This window comes from Rattus norvegicus, chromosome 10 (assembly GCF_021556685.1).
Source record: "Rattus norvegicus strain SHRSP/BbbUtx chromosome 10, alternate assembly SHRSP_T2T, whole genome shotgun sequence".
Taxonomy (NCBI): Eukaryota; Metazoa; Chordata; class Mammalia; order Rodentia; family Muridae; genus Rattus; species Rattus norvegicus.
Window position 1 is genome coordinate 44,810,946 of NC_141543.1, and position 16,982 is coordinate 44,827,927.

A 16,982-nucleotide genomic window follows, 5' to 3' on the forward strand; every position below is an offset into this window, starting at 1 on the left:
TCTTCCCAATCTAGTTTGGGAAGACTTGTTCTTTCCTAAAACACAAATCTTATTTTTTTTCTTTTTCTTTTTCTTTGGAGCTGGGGACCGAACTCAGGGCCTTGCCCTTGCTAGGCGAGCGCTCTACCACTGAGCTAAATCCCCAACCCCACAAATCTTATTTTTGAGACAGGATATCTCTGTGTAACCTTGCCTATTCTAGAGCTCAATCTGAAGACCAGACTAGCCTCCCATTCCGAGATCCACCTGTCTCTGCCTCAGAGGACTGGTATTAAATGTTATATGCCACCACATCTATTTTTAAAATTTATTTATTTATTCATTCACTTTACATCCCAATATCAACCTTCCTCTCCTCCAAGTACACAGTCACACACAGATCCTCCCCTTCTCCTCTGAGAAGGGAGAGCCCCCTCCCCGGTATGACTTCCTCCCCACATTACTTTTGAAAATTATCACAACCCATCTCCTTTTAGCAAGATAATAAAATAAACTGAATTTTAAAAAATAAAACATAGCAAGTAGAGATGGATCAGCAAATAAAAACCTTGCACAAGCATGAGGACCTGAGTTTGAATTCCCAGTATCCAAGGAAAGACAGGAATAGTAGTATATCTCTAATCCTGTGTTCCTACAGAAACAGAAGAATCCCAAGAAAACTACCAGCCTGTGAACAAGAGACCCTGCCTCCTCTCACCTGTACATATATGCTGTGACACATGCACACACACACTCGCATGCACACACACACACACACACGAAACACACGAAGCACACTATAAAAGGATTTTACAAACACTAGCTTATTTGCAACTGAAAACTTTAGGCCTGGAAAAAAAAGAATTTTATATAAACAACAAAATTAATGGTTCACATTTAGTGTAACATTTGAGAACATATCAAATCTGAGTTGAAATGTTTTAATCTCACCACCTTCGAAATACACTACATGCAAAGCCTAGTAACCAGAGCAGAAGGGCACTCATGCTCCCCTGAATACATTCCTTCCTACGCTTCAGGGGCAGACAGGCTTTTTTTTTTTTTAAAGTAACAACAACCAAAAAAATCCCCTACATTTTCCAGATTGTCCTCTTGCAGTTAATTTATCTGGAATGTAAACAGGCTGAGTAAGCAGCTCCTGAGAGAGTGAGCAGAAGTGAGACCCACAGGCTTCCTGCTGCTGAGCTGAGTGGTGAATCGGGGCGTGGGAGGGTCCCCGCCTTCACTAGCGGCTGCCACCAGCACCAGTTGTGGCCCCAGATTCAGAGTTCTGACAGCCACCTACCAGTTTCAACTTCCTAACCTCTAGGACATAAATATGGGCCTAGCTTCCTGAATATATTAATTCAAAACTACTTCAATTCTAACTCTTCCAGACTACCCATTCCCTTTTTTGGGGAGTGGGGAAAGGTTCTGAGACAGCATTTCACATGGTCCAGGAACTCCTGACACCACCATCCCCCTACACAAACACACAAACACACACACACACACACACACACACACACACCCCTGATGTACCTTGGGAATGACCCTGAATCCTGATCCTCCTTATCCAAAAACTTCATCACCACCAACTGTCATCTCTGAAATCACGAACAGTTTTGTTTCACAGAATGGAATCTGAAAGCTACAGTAGTTGTCTTGGGTTTAAAATATGCATTGCTTATATTTATTTCTTCACTCCATTTGAGAAGTCTAGTACGTAAGACTTAGTATTATTAATTGAATTTGTAATGTCAGTATGAAGAATTAAAGGTTCTCTTATACCTGGCCTGGTAGCAAATGCCTGGAATTTCAACATTCAAAAAGCAAGACAAGTTCTGTCAGATATAATGTGGAATTATTTTATGTATAACACATGACAATTAATGGACTGATAAAATACTAACACTCCTGTGGTAGTCTGAATAAAAATGGCCCCCACAGGTCCATAGGGAATAGCACTACTAGGAGGTGTGACCCTGGAGTGGGTGTGGCTTTGATGGAGGTGTGTGACTTTGAAGTCTTAGAAACTCAAGCCTGTTCACTTCCTGCTGCCTGTGATCAGGGTGTACAATTTTCATCTCCTACCAGCACCATGTGTGCCACCATGATGATAATGGACTAAACCTCTGAAACTGCAAGCCAACCCCAATTAGACATTTTCTTTTTTTTTTTTTTTTTTAGTATTTTTTTTATTTAGAGAATACTTTATTAGTTTTTGTAATCAAACCCACGTATATAAGACCTTACATATTTAATACAGTGTGTTACCCCTGTACAAATGGAAAAAACTTAAGTTCAACATTTCTAGACCAATATGGCTGTTAATTTCTGTACAGTGCCAACTCAACACAGTAAACGGGGATACTTTTTTCGAAAGTTGACAGCACAGGTAAAGTTTCAAAAAATTCAAATTATATATCTGTATATATATATTTATATTTATATAAAAAGACCAATAATAGCAGTGTGTTATGCATCAACAGCAGCAACAGCTTTTCCAGGTTCTGCAGTCATCTGAACAAAACTGTAGAGACATCCAGCACACTCCATTAAAAAAAAAAAAGTAAAAAAACAAAACCCGAGAAAACAGCACAGTTCTGTTACTCTTGTGGTACCTGGCACCATTTTTTTTTAAATTAGCTTCTCAATCATCATCTGGAAAGAAAACAATCTGAGCAACATCATTAAAAACAGCTCTGATAAAGCACGGTCACTACTACGTATCATAAAGCAGGTACAAGCTATTTTACATCCACAGAGGTATGATACAGTACTGTCCTACATCTATAATACTAGAGGATACAATTTAAAAGGCATTATTTGAGACTTGATTCTACTTTTCCAGCAGAGGGCCCAAAGGATGGTGTGACACAGCTTTGTAAAGAAACATACTCTAGACAGGATTTCCTTTCACTAGTGGCACACTTCTAAGGATTCATTCTCTCCATGAATGTCAGCTAAAACCGTTATTAAAAAAAATGAAATATCCCTAGAACAAAACCGTATAACCACAGGATTCACATGAAGATGACCTAGTGGAGACAAGCTGGACCTCACCTTACCAACAAGCTATCAAATCTGTTATGTTTAAACAGTGAGACCTCCAAGGAAGGAGATGCCAAGTAGTGCTTCAAAGCTTCGGACCACAATCAAACACAGCATCCTTTTCAACAGAAGCAGAAGCTCATCTGAATATGCTCATGGATGCTGACATCAACATTTAATCATCTCCTCACTCATCCAGGAAGAGGGGGAGATCAGTTACTACTGTACTTTAATGTGTTCAACCAAATCACCATATTACAAAAATAGCAAGCTGCCATAATAAAAAATAAGGCTCCTCTATCCAGCACCAGATAGCATCATTTTACTTTCAAGCCTAGAAATTGCACACTTGTATATAAACCAACCGAAGATGAGGATTGAGAGTTCATCTTGGTGGATTTTTCCTTTGATGAATATGAAGTGTCCTTCCTTATCTTTTTTGATGACTTTTAATTGAAAATTGATTTTATTTGATATTAGAATGGCTACTCCAGCTTGCTTCTTCTGACCATTTGCTTGGAAAGTTGTTTTCCAGCCTTTCACTCTGAGGTAGTGTCTGTCTTTGTCTCTGAGGTGTGTTTCCTGTAGGCAGCAGAATGCAGGGTCCTCATTGCGTATCCAGTTTGTTAATCTATGTCTTTTTATTGGGGAGTTGAGGCCATTGATATTGAGAGATATTAAGGAATAGTGATTATTGCTTCCTGTTATATTCATATTTGGATGTGAGGTTATGTTTGTGTGCTTTCATTCTCCTTGTTTTGTTGCCAAGACGATTAGTTTCTTGCTTCTTCTAGGGTATAGCTTGCCTCCTTATGTTGGGCTTTACCCTTTATTATCCTTTGTAGTGCTGGATTTGTAGAAAGATATTGTGTAAATTTGGTTTTGTCATGGAATATCTTGGTTTCTCCATCTATGTTAATTGAGAGTTTTGCAGGATACAGTAACCTGGGCTGGCATTTGTGTTCTCTTAGGGTCTGTATGACATCTGTCCAGGATCTTCTGGCCTTCATAGTTTCTGGCGAAAAGTCTGGTGTGATTCTGATAGGTCTGCCTTTATATGTTACTTGACCTTTTTCCCTTACTGCTTTTAATATTCTTTCTTTATTTTGTGCGTTTGGTGTTTTGACAATTATGTGACGGGAGGTGTTTCTTTTCTGGTCCAATCTATTTGGAGTTCTGTAGGCTTCTTGTATGCCTATGGGTATCTCTTTTTTTAGGTTAGGGAAGTTTTCTTCTATGATTTTGTTGAAGATATTTACTGGTCCTTTGAGCTGGGAGTCTTCACTCTCTTCTATACCTATTATCCTTAGGTTTGATCTTCTCATTGAGTCCTGGATTTCCTGTATGTTTTGGACCAGTAGCTTTTTCCGCTTTACATTATCTTTGACAGTTGAGTCAATGATTTCTATGGAATCTTCTGCTCCCGAGATTCTCTCTTCCATCTCTTGTATTCTGTTGGTGAAGCTTGTATCTACAGCTCCTTGTCTTTTCTTTTGATTTTCTATGTCCAGGGTTATTTCCATGTGTTCTTTCTTGATTGCTTCTATTTCCATTTTTAATTCCTTCAACTGTTTGATTGTGTTTTCCTGGAATTCTTTCAGGGATTTTTGTGATTCCTCTCTGTAGGCTTCTACTTGTTCTCTAAGGGAGTTCTTTATGTCTTTCTTGAAGTCCTCCAGCATCATGATCAAATATGATTTTGAAACTAGATCTTGCTTTTCTGGTGTGTTTGGATATTCAGTGTTTGCTTTGGTGGGAGAATTGGGCTCCGATGATGCCATGTAGTCTTGGTTTCTGTTGCTTGGGTTCCTGCGCTTGCCTCTCGCCATCAGATTATCTCTAGTGTTACTTTGTTCTGCTATTTCTGACCGTGGCTAGACTGTCCTATAAGCCTGTGTGTCAGGAGTGCTGTAGACCTGTTTTCCTGTTTTCTTTCAGCCAGTTATGGGGACAGAGTGTTCTGCTTTCGGGCGTGTAGTTTTTCCTCTCTACAGGTCTTCAGCTGTTCCTGTGGGCCTGTGTCTTGATTTCACCAGGCAGGTTTCTTGCAGGGGAAAAGTTGGTCCTACCTGTGGTTCCAAGGCTCAAGTTTGCTCGTGGGGTACTGCCTAAGTCCTCTCCGCGGCGGCAGCAACCGGGAAGATCTGCGCCGCTCTTTCTGGGAGCCTCCGTGCACCAGGGTTCCAGATGGCGTTTGGTGTTTTCCTCTGGCGTCTGGATGTGCACAGAGTGCAGTCTCTTCTGGTTTCCCAGGCGTGTCCGCCTCTCTGAAGGTTTAGCTCTCCCTCCCACGGGATTTGGGTGCAGAGAACTGTTTATCCGGTCTGTTTCCTTCAGGTTCTGGCGGTGTCTCAGGCGCAGGGATCCTGCCGCTCCTGGGCCCTCCCCTACGGGAACCCAGAGGCCTTATACAGTTGCCTCTTGGGCCAGGGATGTGGGCAGGGGTGGGCAGTGTTGGTGGTCTCCTCCGCTCTGCAGCCTCAGGAGTGCCCACCTGATCAGGCGGTGAGGTCTCTCTCCCACGGGGTTTGGGAGCAGAGAGCTGCTCAGACATTTTCTTTTACAAGAGTTGCCACGATCAGGGTGTCCCTTCACAGTAGAAGTCCTAACTAAGACTGCATGATCCTATTTTTCTGAGTTGAATACACTTCTCTTAGCATAAAGATCCAACTGCTGTGGTTTTAAGTTTCCTTGCCAGGCTTGCTGATACACACATCTGTAAGCCCAGCATCCAGCAGACTCGAGCACAACAATCAGGAATTTAAAGCCAGTTTAATCTATACTGTTAGACACAATCTCAGAAACCAAAAAACAAACCAAAAAACCATCTGATATAAATAAAATGCTCCTTTTCCTCTGGGAAGTATAGAAATATTTAAAACCTCAATGCTTTCACCGTCCAGACCACTCACTGAACAGCTGCATGCACAGTCTGAAATCACCCATGTTACTGCATGCTGACCATCACTCTCCCTTGAATTCTCTATAGTGACTCTAAATTACCAGTGCAAGGCTGGAAATGACAAGCGCGTGCTTGTATGTGGGCGTTTTGTCTCCACGTACATCTGCACACTGAAAGAGGGCATTGGATCCCACAGGACTACAGTTAGAGATGGTTGTGAGCCATCATCTGAATGCTTGGAATTGAATCCTGGACCTCTGGAAGTGGAGCCTGTACTCTTAACAGCTGAGCCATCTCTCCAGTTCCTAAAATGACTTTTTAAAATGTAAATGCTAGACCTGCAATCCCTCTTTGTGCAAGAGCCTGCTTACTTGAGTAAGGGTAGTGACCACTCCTCATCAAAGAAACCTCTCTACAGCAGGTAGAGACCATCACGGAAAACCACAAATGGATACAATCCAGAAACTGTGGGTAGTCCAGCCTCAGTGACTACCTATTCATTACAACTCCTGTATCTATGGCTCAGGGAACATTGTTCATGGAAGAGGGGGTGAAAAGACTCTAAGAGCCAGAACACAAGGACTCTGCTGTGAAAGAATCTCTTAGAAATGCATAGACAAAACGGGGACAGCAACCAACCAACATGTTAACATGAGAGGGGGACATTTTGAAGTATTGATTAGTCTTGAAACCATATACATACAAACAACAAAACACTGTCAGAGAGAGAGAGAGAGAGAGAGAGAGAGAGAGAGAGAGAATATGAGATGATAATTATACCAACTTCACAGTAGGAGGGGATATGGGGGGGGCTAGAAGGGCTGGAGGAAGGAAAAAGAAAGACTGATATAATTCTATTTCAATTAAAAAATTTTAAAACTAGGGCTGGAGAGATGGCTCAGTGGTTAAGAGCACTGACTGTTCTGTTCTGCCAGAGGTTCTGAATTCAATTCCCAGCAATCACATGGTGGTTCACAAACATCTGAATGGGATTCAATACCCTGTTCTCAGGTCTGAAGACAGCAACTGTGTAATCACATATATAAAATAAATAAATCTTTTTTAAAAAAAACATTTAAAAACTAGGCCAGGTAAATAGGCCTTTGCCTTTAACCCCAGAATTCAGGAGACAGAAGCAAGCAAATCTCTCTGAGCTCGAGGCCAGTCTGGTCTACAGAGCAAGTTACAGGACAGACAGAGAGACCCTGTCTGGGGAGGGGGAGGGGGATTACATACACACACACACACACACACACACACACACACACACACACACACACACACACCAATGAAATGGCTAAGTAAGTAAAGATATTTGCTACTAGGCCTGATGACCTGACCCAAGTTCCATTCCAGGAATCTGCATGGTAAAAGGAGAACTAACTTCTACAAGTGTCCTCTGACCTCCACAAGTACAAGTGCACGCACATAAACAAATGTGAATTTTAAAAATATACTAGGTTATTTTTATTGTTTTTTGAGACAGGGTCTCACTATGTGCCCAGGCTGGTATCAGCAATCTGCCCACCTTTGCTGCTATTATAAGGAAGGAACATGTCGTCTGCCCAGAGCCTCCCTCTGGAAGGTCTTTAGAAGCAGCAGCATGCACGCCGCCGTCAGCTCCTGTGACAGCAATGCCTTCCAGAAACTGCTGAGGACCTGCCTGAGGCTGTTTTACACATTATATGTTTTATATATAAGTAGAAAGAATACTCTACTGATGAAAACTGCATATTTATAATTATATAAACATATAGTTTATGTTAGCAAGTGTTATATACCTTACATAACTGTGTTCTACACCTATGACCACAGTAATTTTAGACCAACATCACCACAATCAGGTGACAGTGCAGATACCATGACATGTTACTGGGTGACAAGAATCTCCATCATGATCTTAAAGGACCACCTTTGTCCCACACGTAAGTACTTTGCCTCCATTACTCAATTACCACACGATGATTAATGTTCATATTCTTAACTGCATTACTCATAATGATTGAAATGTGAAGAAAAACTGAAAATGTTCACAAACTGATAAAAGAGAAATAAAATGCTGTGCATGCACACCATGGAATACTCAGTTGTAAGAGACAGTGACAGGTGCTACGCTGCTGACAAACCACATTGAGAGGTCATAAATACAGGACCCCTTTCCAACCAAAGAGGCAAATCCCAGGACAAAAACCTCTTTCTTGTGTCTGAGCGCAGAGCTGAAAGAATGTTGGTTTTCTCTGGTGATAAAATTACTATTTAGACAAAGAAGGCCGTTAACAGCACTGACTTACACAATTCAATAAACCGATTTTACCACTACATAAAATTTTCTCATAAGCCTATTGGGGGAGGGGGTTGCCCCCCCCCCAAAAAAAAATCAGGAACATGCTTCTTAACCCCAAGCACATTAAGTGAATCCTAGGATCAATAGTTTGGCCAGGCCAGGCAGGGTGTTTGGAGAATAGATCCACCAGCCCACACTCTACAGCAATGCATTTAGAACCACACTGTATTCAGGACCAAAATACTAGTCTCTCAAATCTGGTAAAAGAAACTTGTAATTATTACTGAAGTTAAGAGTTGCTTCCTCCATATCTTAGCTATATTTTGTTTCCAAAAGGGTCAATTTATTAAAATAGACATCATTATGAATAAATGTTAGAAATGCAAATGTGTCCACTTCTAAGGAGACACAGAAATACTTTCTCACCCTTTTAGTCAGCAACAATTAGCTCCTCTCAATTCAGCTTGGTTCAGCTCAACTCAGAACAGTTAGTTTAATCTCAAGACTTGTTTGTTTGTTTGTTGGTTTTGTTTTGTTTTTTAAAAGCTTAGTCTCAAGACTGTGAGACTGTCCCAGAACTCACTATGCATTCCAGGCTCACCTTGTACCCATAGATACCCACCTGTCTATTTCCAGAGTGCTACAAGTAAAGGCATGTGTACCACTATGCTTGGCTAATTCAGTTTTTAACATTAAAACTTCCATTGAAGCCAGATTTTTGCTGCTTGTTTGTTTTATTTTGTTTTTGTTGGGGGTGGTCAAGACAGGGTGTCCTGGCTGTAGAGAGAATCTCTTATGCACTGTGTAAAAGCATTCACCTGTCAAATAAAAAGGCCTACAGCCAAAGAGATGAGGCAGGAAATAGTTTGGTGAGAGAGAAAGAGGTCTCTGGCAAAGAGTAAGGTGCTGGAGATTCACCCCAGACACAGAAGAAGATGGTGGCATGAAACTGAAGACCAAGTAGCCAGCTACATGGCACAACTTAGACTAGCATAAATGGGTAATTAAGTTATGAGCTAGGCAGAGAACAAGCCAAGCTTTTGTCCTAGGCGTTTATTCATGAACTATTAAGTCCCAGAGCCCTTATTTCTGGGAGTAAAGTTGATGAGAGGAAAACCCCTAGCTATAGATGACTTTAACTACACTTGGCTGTCCTAGAACTCATTCTGTAGACCAGGATGGCATTGAACTCAGAGACCCACCTGCCTCAGCCTCTGGGTGCTGAGATTAAAGGTGTGTGCCACCATGCCCAGCTTTGGAGTCAGGTGCTTTTTTTTTTTTTTCCTTTAATTGGTTTTTCCAGACAACATTGCTCTCTAGCCCTGGCTCTTCTGGAACTTGCTCTGTAGACCAGGCTGGCATCAAATTCAGAGATCCACCTACCTGTTTCCTGAGTGCAGGGATTAAAGGCAACATGCAACAACACTACCCGGCCATAAATCAGATTTTAAAAAGACTTTGAAAAGTCACAAGACCTGCTCTCATTCTTGGACAGGGCGATTAAACAATCACCACAAATACATATGAGTTCACCTTAATTCCACATATTTTTAGATTCTTGACCCCAATTAACTTCTAAGAGCTCCCAAGACATCCTAACACAGTAGGTACAGCAGAAAGGAAATGAAACACTATCAACATCTTCCACAAGCCAAGTCATCCCCAACACACCTAATACCCTTTCTTTTTTTCTTTCTTTGAAAATATTTCTTTACTTACTTGTGTGTCTGAGTATAAGCCCTAATACCCTTTCTTAAGTGAGAAAAAGTGGCAAGCACCAAGGGTAAGAGGACTTGCCATGCCACTTCCCAGTGCCTCCCACACTCACCAGCTGAAAACAGTTAGCCTTCAGTAGTAGTTCCTCCACACACAGGCTGTGTGGTTAATTATAAGCATCTAGACCACTGGCTCTCAACCTGTGGGTCATAACTCCTTTAGGGTTAACCCACCCTTTCAGGAGTTGCATATCAGATGTTTACATTACAATTCATGACAGTAGCAAAACTTCAGTTATGAAATAGCAACAAAATAATGTTATGGTTAGGGTCACCACAAAAGAGGAACTGTATTAGAGGGTCATAGTATAAGGAAGGTTGAGAACCACAGCCTTATACATAAAGCAACGTTTCACAAAAACAAGGTTAGTATTCATAAAATAAATGTAAAGAAGGACAATGATTTCCTAAGACAGACAGACAGACACACACACACACACACACACACACACACACACACACACACACACACGACACACCCATGGAAGAAGGGCAGAAAGAACAGAAGAGCTGGGGGAGGGAGACGGGCTGTAAATGTCTTCAGGACAGGATGTGACACTACAGTCATGTGCTCACTGCAGCTGTGGTTATCTCACCAGATCAAGTCGACAAGATCAACTAGCATCCAATCGGCAATGATAACTGGACTCAGTGAGTTATTAGCACAAAAGTAGAGGGAATAAAAAAAGATGGGTGAGATCTTGGGTTGCCTGGGAGTAGTAGGGGGAGGAATTGAGGGAAACATGATATATTGTTCATATGTACAAGACTGTTAGAATATAAGAGATATTCTAAAAATTCGCTCTGAATTTAAACTTTGGAAAAAATATTTTAAGCATAAAGATATGGAATTAAATAGTTGCTTATCTGTTTACAAATATGCCGTATTTTTAGGGACATTCTCAAGGGATTGTCAGTTGACTGACAACAAATGCACTATTTCTCAGTAGAAAAAGCCACATCAACAGTATTGCTTTTAATTCTTCTTTACCACATTAAGAAGTAGTTTGAGCAACATCCGTACAACCAAGGAAGTGGCACTAAGGTAAGAAAATAGCTATAAAAGAGGAGCCTGTCTGTGAACACACTGTAATACCATACAATGAAAGGCATTAGGGAGATAAGGCCAAATCAAGAAATTAGCAGTGCATCCTAAGTAACTTATCATGCTGGTAAAAGACTGGTCACTTACTGTAAAACCTAAAGGCTCTTGGAGAGCTGTAGGCACTACTACTTGAGGATGCAAACGTCTTCAGGATGTTGACAAGATTGAAACAGTGGTTTTCTGAGAGAACCACACACACACACACACACACACACACACACACACACACAAACACACACAAAACTGCTCCCACAAGTACTTTTACATGTATGAAATAAAAATCAAATCAAACTCTAATGTAACAATTCTTACATGCTAAACTTTTTTCTAAGAACTCCTGACATAGAGTTCAGCAATAGCTAATGGAACTGTCAACTGCAGATTCAGTTTATTTTACACAGACTTAGTTATAGGCCTTCAACTAAACACATCCTTGAGACTGAAAATGTATGGCTCAATGGTGGGGTGAATGCCTAGTATGCACAATAGACTCTGTCAGAGTTTGATCCTGGGGGTGGGGGGTGGATTCTTCTAAAATTACCTTTTTTCTTACATTATTTACTCACTTATGTATGCCATGGTGAAATGTGGAAGTTGGAGAGCACAGTGTGAGAGGTGATTCTCTCCGTCCATTATGTTGAGTCCCAAGAATCAAACTCAGGTCATCAGCTTAGCAACAAGCACCTTTGCCTACTAAGCCATCTCACAGGCCCACTATAATTATTTCAACATTAAGGCAACACCAGACAAGGCAGAGAAAAACATGAATTTATCCTCCAACCTTTATTTTGTTCTAGGGCCACTATTAAAGTAATTCTACTGTGTAAGGAACTACATTTTTTTGTTAATCAATATAATATAATCAAGTATGACAGTAAGAATGTTCTTAAGGAAAAAACAAAACAAAACACTACTAGCCAACATGGTGGAACAGGCCTGCTGTCCTAGCACTTGGTAGGTAGAGGCAGGAGAATCAGAAGTTCATGACCAGCCACCAAATAGGGAGTTCAAAGCCAGCCTCTGCCTCAAAATAAATCAATAAAATAAAATAAGGTGACCTGCCACATTCTGCTGCCCATAAACACAAGAGGAGAGAAGAGAAAGAACATGAGAACAGTAAGACAGGACTCACTATGTAGCTCACACTGCACCATACTCCTTAAGGTTCTCTTTCATTTGTATGCACTATAACATAACATTCACACGCTACATAATATGCTGCATAGCCTCCTAGCAGGAACAGACGACCATAGCTGAGGGGTTTACCAGGAGTCAGGAAAATGCTTTCTTAGTTCTCCAAGTCCCTGGACACATAGCAGGGACTGACTTCAGGGCCATTCTTCTTCCTGCATCTTCACAGTTGAACCTATAGATATACACAGTGGCCACTCTAGGGATGACCAAGTACAAGCCATTAATGGTGAGGCCAGGAAGACTCTTGACCCCATCTCCACACCATAAGCTACACTCTGAGCCCTCTCCAGCTCTTCACAGGTGACCTGACCTCTCCCATGTTCTCGCTCCTCCTGCCTCAGCCGCCTGAGTGCTGAGGTTACAGGTGTGCACCACCACACGCAGCCCACTTCTCACCACTTTACCTGCAGCTTTACCTCTTTTCCAACAGATCCCCTCTTACTGAATAAAAAGCAATGCTTTTATGGTGGTAATATTGGTTGGTGTGAGATGTAATAGAATCTTTTTTGAGGATAAATTCACTGACTTTTCTGCAAAGACATTTATCAAAATTAACCCCCTGTAATGCTAAGGGTAGAGATTGAAGCCTTTTCCACTGGTTTATGTTTTCTGATGTAACAGTTACTTTATTTAATGCTGTGCATTAGAGAACAATGGTGCATTAGAGAACAATCTGAGTTAAAGAATAATAAATTAAGTAAAGTAAATGTGGCTGATCAATGCCAGCAGCTCTCTCAGTCAACCAAGTTCAACTGCTGAACAATAAATTCACTATGACAGGACAAGAGTCTCTAGAACGAGGGTGTTGAAAACAGGAGAAGCTGTGAACACTTGAGGACTGACAGGAGATCATCTACTGACTTGATAACACTGACTGGGAGACGTTGAGAGTAGCAGAAAATGCCAGGAGCATTTAGATACGCTGACAGGCAAACTCCAACCAAAATGCTGAATTAGAGTGTTTATATATACATTACAGAATGAAGGGGGCAGGGAGCAGGTAGCTGCACACAGCACACTGGCTCAGCTGGACTTCTTTCACTACAAAGAAACAATCTGAATAGACTGATCGAGGCTCAGTCACAAAACCAACAAACTCTCAGAGGCATTCATGGTAAGCTCTTTAGCATCTGCACTGAGATGAAGGAGCAATTAGAAATGCAGTTAAGAAACTAATAATCAGGTCCGCTCTGACCTCCAGCGGAGTACCAAAGCATGTGTGTACATACACACACACACAGGAGTACATTAAAAACATGGAAAAGATATAGGAGTCAATGGATAAGGATCTCATTAATCCCCAGGTGGCATTTCCCATATAAACTCATTCAGATCAATGCTGGATTCTAATAAAGATAACCTAGTTCATAAAATAAATGGATTTAACCAAAGCATTCTAGTGTGTCATTCAAAATTACTTGACATGTAAAATACACATTAAAAATGTAACAGGCTGGGGGCTGGGGATTTAGCTCAGTGGTAGAGCGCTTAACTAGGAAGCGCAAGGCCCTGGGTTCGGTCCCCAGCTCCGAAAAAAAGAACCAAAAAAAAAAAGTAACAGGCTGGAGAAATGGCTCAAGGGAGAAATGGCACATATTGCTCTTGTAAGCAAAGGTAGGCTGCCAACACCCACATCAGGTAGATCACACCACCTGTAGCATCAAGTCTAGGGATCTGGCACTCTCTTCGGGGCTCCATGGGTAACTGCTCTCATGTTCATATACACACACAAGCATGTTCATATGAGCATGCACACACACAATTTTGAAATAATCAATACATATTTTGTTTTGTTTTTCTGAGATAGACTCTTACTATGTAGCTCTGGATGTCCTGGAACTCACTATGTAGGCCCTGCTGGCCTCAAACTCACAGAGTTCTACCTGCCTCTGCCTTCTACGTGATGGGATTAAAGGCATGTGCCACCACACCTAGCTTAAAAAAAAATTTATATATATATATATATATATATATATATATAAAATGAAAGAGAGCCAGTGTGGTGAGACATACTTATAATCTCAGCACTTGGGGCTAAGGCAGGAAGCTGACAAATTTGAGGCCAGTTCGAGCTAAACAGCAAGACCTTCTTCTCTCAAACATCACAACAGCATGCATATAAAAGCATTTGTAATGTTTCTTTTAATGTGAAATAAAAATACGAAATCTGACTTTTATGGTTATTATTGCTTAGGAGTTAAGATTACTGGACATGAAAGCCTAAACTGTAATGTACATGTTTATACAAAAGCACACATAAGCCTACCTCAAATGGCTGTAAAAATCAAGTCCAGATTATGTGCACATACTAGTTCCACAAATCAATGAAAAGATAGATTATTACATATTAATATTTGTAAAAATATTTAATAGAATAATTTTTATGTGGACCATTATTCATTCAGGGATTTCTAAACCACCTCTTTCAAAGTTCCACCTAAAAGACTGCTTTAATCAACAGGATATGGTCTCTACAGCTTAGGGGTGGAAAGTTAAGTAGGAACTCTTACTCAGCAGAACACGGAACACTTGCATGTAATTAACTTCACTGGCATCCTCCTTTCTACTGAACTTAAGTTGCAGTTTAAAAACGCACTTCAGAGACTGGGGCTGAGGCTCAGGAGTTTGACCGCCCTGCATACGTAGGATCCCCACTTCAACCTCTAGCGTTATAAAAATGAAAGCACTCATGTACAGCCAGCATTTTTCATTTAAGAACACAAATATGTACATCCATTCATTAACTACTATTCAAAGTAATATACATTACTGCAGCTAGCTGCTAACATACCATGGAGAAGCAGGGTATCTGTGAGACACACCACCACTCTGCCCTCATGCCCCAGCTCTGCTTTTGAGAGAGGAGTAAACAGGAAGTACATTTAGTCTGACAGGACACGGTAGTTAGCAACTTCTGTGCCCTGAAATTCCCCCTATAACTCTTGAGAACTGTTTGAGCTTTTGACAAGAAATGGTAACGATAATGCAAAAAGGGGCTGGTGAGGCAATTCAATAAAGTGTTCACCATCAGGACCTCAGGTCGGTCCCCAGCCCTCATAAAATCCATGCAGTTAACACACACTCATAATCCCAGGACAAAGATGGCAGAAACAGGACCTCTGGGGTCTCACTGGCCAGCCAACCTGATTGAATCTGCAAGGCTCCAAGTCCCAGGAAGACTGTTTCAAAAAAGCAGGGAGTAGGGAGAAGCCCAAGGAACAATACCTGGAAGTTAATCTCTGGGATAGGTACACACACAGACAAAAGAATACTACTGGGTTACATAAATTACAGTAATTGCTCTTCTTTAACGATGTTTACCATAGTTTTGGCTTTCAATCTCATTTCAGCAAACAGTCCTGGTAAAAAGCAAGGAACAACATAGTTGAACCTGGAGTGTGTAAGTCCATGTAAGTCACCAACACTCAGCCTTCAAGAATTGTTATCTTAAAGAGAAATGGAGTTAAGCACCCTGAAAAAGTTCTAATGAGCCGGCCAGGCATAGTGGCTCATTTCATTATAGCACTGGGGAAGCAGAGGCAGGAGGATCTCTTTGAGTTTAAGGCCATCCTGATCTACACAGTAAGTTCCAGGGCATCTACAGTGGCACAATGTGAGTCCATGTCTCGAAAAAATAAAACCCAAAACAAAGCAAATGTTAAGTGCTGCCACCTCCTTCCAGGTCACACTCAGTCGCTGCACCCCCTCCACTGCTCCTCATGTCTTCAGGCCCTTATCGCTTATTTCAGTCTCCACTTTCCATATCCACACTAATTTCAAACTTACTTCTTCTTCTTGCACCTTTTATTTCCATTAATTCTTCCAATTTCTAATTTAGCTACAAAAGCACACGTGCATTCCACCAGCTCCACGTGCTCATTCAGCAAACGCTGGTGCCTTCCTCGACGACCCCTGTCAGCCCAGATACTGAGAGACAGTCCCCAGAATGAAGCAAAGTTGTCTGTAGGGGCACAGACAGCACAACTGTATACTAGGGCCAAGGAACTTCAAAGGAGACCACGGACTGGAGTCCACCAAGGGAAACTAGAACTTGAGCTCAGGACAATACAAACAGGAGGGTCTCATAGAGCTCTGTAGTAACTCTGGTCCATTTTCTATGAGAGCCACCTGCTGCAGTTTGCTCTGTTCTGTGATTAAAACACTATCCAAAAGCAACTCTGGCTCATTTTCCAGCTCCTGCTTGAGTTTCTGCCATGACTTCCCTCAATGATGTACATGACCTGGAAGTATAAACCAAATAAATCCTTTCCTCCTCCAAGTTACCATTGGTCTAAATGTTAACCCAGCAAAACAAAATACAAAAAACAAACAAACAAACAAGCAAACAAAACAAACAAACAAAAAAAAAAAAAAACAGAGCACCACAGACAGCGCTGGAGCATAGAAGTGACTTCCATTTTAAAATCATGACCTGGCTGCTCTGCTGAGAACAGAACAGAGAAGGAGCAGGAAGAGAACGGCTGCTTAGAGAGCGGCAGGATGTGAAGATGCAAACTGGGTCAATTTATTTCTTGGTGCCTATGGGTCTGTTTTTTGGGATCAAACACTGGGCCTTGCACATGCTCAGCAAGCACAGCCACCAAACTGGACATCCCCTAGAGGCTCTGTATTTATTCTTAACACGGCTTTTAAGGTAGATACAAGCATGCTTTCATGACACCTTATTTT

At 41.3% G+C, this 16,982-nt stretch overlaps 2 protein-coding genes across 3 annotated transcripts in view; one reads left to right on the top strand and one right to left on the bottom strand.

Annotated features, from left to right (window-relative positions):
• The window catches only part of Rapgef6 (Rap guanine nucleotide exchange factor 6), a 449,393-nt gene that overhangs the window by 225,250 nt on the left and 207,161 nt on the right, over nt 1-16,982 (top strand). The window lies entirely within an intron of this gene.
• Nucleotides 1-16,982, bottom strand: part of Cdc42se2 (CDC42 small effector 2) — a 71,954-nt gene that overhangs the window by 44,905 nt on the left and 10,067 nt on the right.